General features: G+C 44.0%; 1 long non-coding RNA gene across 1 annotated transcript in view; it reads right to left on the bottom strand.

Annotated features, from left to right (window-relative positions):
* The window catches only part of LOC108521271 (uncharacterized), a 17103-nt gene extending 14606 nt beyond the window's left edge, over positions 1–2497 (bottom strand). Inside the window, exon 1 of the long non-coding RNA XR_001883155.1 lies at positions 2425–2497. This is a non-coding gene — a long non-coding RNA (uncharacterized LOC108521271). The remainder of the gene's footprint in view (positions 1–2424) is intronic.
* Between the last annotated feature and the right edge of the window lie 939 nt (positions 2498–3436).

Raw genomic sequence — 3436 nt, 5'->3', positions numbered from 1 at the left:
GAAAGAAAGAAAGAAAGAAAGAAAGAAAGAAAGAAAGAAAGAAAGAAAGAAAGAAAGAGAAAGAGAAAAAATTAGACACAAACACACACACACAGAGGAAAAACACCATGTGAAGTTTGGATTCATGCTGCCACAAGTCAAGGAACTACCAGAAACCGGGAGGGAGGCCTGGAACACTAGATCCTTCCCCGGTGCCTTCAGAGGGAGCATGGCCCTGCCAACATCTTGATCTTGGATTTCCAGCCTCCAGAACTATAAGACGGCAAATTTCTGGTTTTTTAAACCTCTCAACTGCTGGTACTTTGTTATGACAGCTCCTGTAAACTCACAGAGTGTCCCTTCCTTGTCACCTCTGCATTGCACTCCCCACTGGATCAACACCTGGAAGCCCACCTTGTTGGAACCCTTATGTCACATAGGGGGTGACAAGAAGTTCCTGCTTCTCAGCCCCAAGTTGCTGGCCTTTCTGGATTTTGCACCCTGCCATTAGCACAAATATTAGCATGTTCGTAACACAGACATGTTAGGATTGCTCTAGCTCTAAGTCATAAAGCCCTCTTAAGAAAATGAAGCCAAAAAGCGTCAAGTGGCTTAAGCACATCAGCACCTGAAGTATAAGGATTTTATCCTATACTTTTCCTGCTGAAACACACATTGGTTTAAAAAAAAAAAAGTGAAAGGGGAGAAAGCAGCCTCAAAACTTATCTTTGTGTTCACTGAAAATGTTGGCACTGTCAGGGCAAGGTTACTCTGCAATGCTCAAGGGCATATTCAGTTAACTAACTTGGAAAAGAAGGATCCAGATTATTTCTTTCTTCAAATGGTTGCCTCTGATGAATTAGGAATACAGGATAAAATAAGAAACACCAGTTTAGGAGTTGAGGACCCGGGTTCAAATTCTGACTGGATCTCTTACCAGCTGCATGATCTTAGATAAACGACTTGTCAAGCTCTTTGAGCATCATTTTTCTTATCTATGAATGAGAGGTCAAAATCCCTATCTCAGGGAGGTATAGACTTTCCCTTGCTTAGGCCTCTGATTCCTGGAAGCGGGGGAGTATTTTAGCATGAAATATCCAAGTTATGCAGTGAGAATTCATCATTATTCACATGAGGAAGGGTTGTCTTATAGATGCTCCACCCTGAAGATGGGAAAAGACTACAGGGAGCCACCCATGGTTTCCCTTTGGGACCAGCAGTAACTGTCGTCTCCCAGGGGAGGGGTCATGTTTTGTGGAGTCTAGAGCTTAATTAACTTGGGAGGTCATTTTGAAGGAGTAGAACTCATCAATTCAAATACAAAAGGAGGTGCAGGGCTTGAAAGAGGCTTGCGTTAGCGACAAGTCCTGAAGCATGAGCTTCCTCAGCTGCAGAATAAACCTAAGCACGTCCCCTTTGGGATACGAGAGTAGACTCAGGACCTTGGGCAGAAGAGTGAGGAGGAAAAAGAGAGAAAGATTAAAATGATAATAAGAGGATTAAAATTAGCAGGGCGTGGTGGCGCGTGGCCTGTAGTCCCAGCTACTCGGAGGCTGAGGCAGGAGAATGGCGTGAACCCAGGAGGTGGAGCTTGCGGTGAGCCGAGATGGAGCCACTGCACTCCAGCCTGGGTGACAAAGCAAGACTCCGTCTCAAAAAAGAATAAAAATAATAATAATAATAATAAGAGGATTCTAGAACTCCCATCTGAAGCTGATTCAGTATGACTGGAGTGTCGATAAATGTCTGTATTCAGGATGTCTATAAATGATTGCTACTAGATTACAGTTCTTCAAAAAATATTTTTTTCTGCTAACTGAGTAGACCTGAATGCCTGCTCAGATCTGAAAATATTCTATCTTATTTTGTCCTAACGTGATGTTAAGGGTGGATTTCTTTTTATGAAACTCCCATGTGTAGTTGGGACCTGGCTTTAGTTCACATGTGGCTCATCCCCAGTGGTCATACTGAACCTGGGCAGGCCTACCAAAAGCCTGTGATGGGGTTCAGGACACTCTCCCTTAAAATACAGCACCTTGGCATTTGAGAAAAGCACAGAAGCAGGAAGTTCACTTCTACCATGCCTTCTCCCTTCTTCCTTCTCCCTTGAAGCAAGTCATAAGACCTCATACGACAGGTGCCCTCCTTACTCCCAGAGAAAAGGAAGGAAGACACAGAAACACCAAGAAGAATATGGACAAACAGGCCTTGCTAAGCTCCCCTCCCTCCCCCGTTTATGACCATGACATCATACTCCATTTGTCCAATCACACTTTCATCAAACCTGAACATGAAAATACACAGGTTTCTCTGTTTGGGAGAAGTTTCCATGTCATGTAAAACTTACATTAAAGAAATGTGTATGTTTTACCGTTGTTAATTTGTCTTGTGTTATAGGAGGTCTAAGCCATAAGCCTAGGATAGATGAGGAAAAGATACTTATACCTGTTCGTCTGAAGGCTGAGGGATGGTTCTTATCAGACTGGAAGGAGCCATGCACCGAGAAGTTGACCCTGTAACAAAGCCCTGGAGGTGGGAAAGAAGGAGGAATTCAGAAATGCATTCAGCACATATTTATTGACATGTGCCTAAATCCACAAGCACATATCAGAAGCCCTTGAGGCCAGTTATGTTTTAGAATTCAGAAATTTTCAGATTTTAGAAAGGCAATATGCATAAACCAAATATTATATAACATCCCTAGAGGGGTTGGAGGCAACACTTTGCAAATCAAACACAGTATTTCCACAGACCTGTCTAGCCAGATATATGAATATTCACACCAAGTGGGATAAATGCAGCCTTACTTCACTTCATGTTTTGCCACCAAGTTGGTTATAAAAATTTTTGTGTTTTTAGAGGTTTGGGGATTTTAGAATTATGGATAGGGATTGTGGACCTGGGCCAGGTGCCGGGCAGTGTTCTGATGCTGGGGAAATAGCACTAACAGGACCAGAGCAGAGGCCTGAGGGAGCTGGTAGGCTCTGAACAAGGGATGGTTCCCCAGTAGGGCCCTGGCAGATGCAGGTGTAATCTCCATGGGGAGAAGGGGAGATTTTTAAAGGGAAAGAAAACAAAACAAAACAACAATAGAAATGGTGTTCCATTAAAGTTCTAGAAAACATTAGTGCATAAGCTTGAATGCTTTAAAAAATATCTCCAACAGAAAATCACACAGAGAATAGAGGCTCCCTCCCTCCTTCCTGTTAACAATACACAGCTCAGTGGCTCTGGTGACTGGAGGGCCATGGGCCTCAGCTGGAAGATGTGAGTGCCCAGCAGACTGGATGAGCACAGCTGATGCCCACCCGACAGAAGCAGACCCCGATGGAGAGAGACCCACTCTGAGTGGTGGTTTGTGACTGTGTGTTGGGATATGGGGGAGACAAAGGTACCCCTGGGACAGGTGGCCAGAATATTTCCTGGGGTCTATAACCTGTAGGCACCTGTAGGAACT

Source organism: Rhinopithecus bieti, unplaced genomic scaffold, assembly GCF_001698545.2.
Source record: "Rhinopithecus bieti isolate Rb0 unplaced genomic scaffold, ASM169854v2 scaffold_58852, whole genome shotgun sequence".
Lineage (NCBI taxonomy): Eukaryota > Metazoa > Chordata > Mammalia > Primates > Cercopithecidae > Rhinopithecus > Rhinopithecus bieti.
This window is presented reverse-complemented; position numbering and strand designations above follow the sequence as displayed.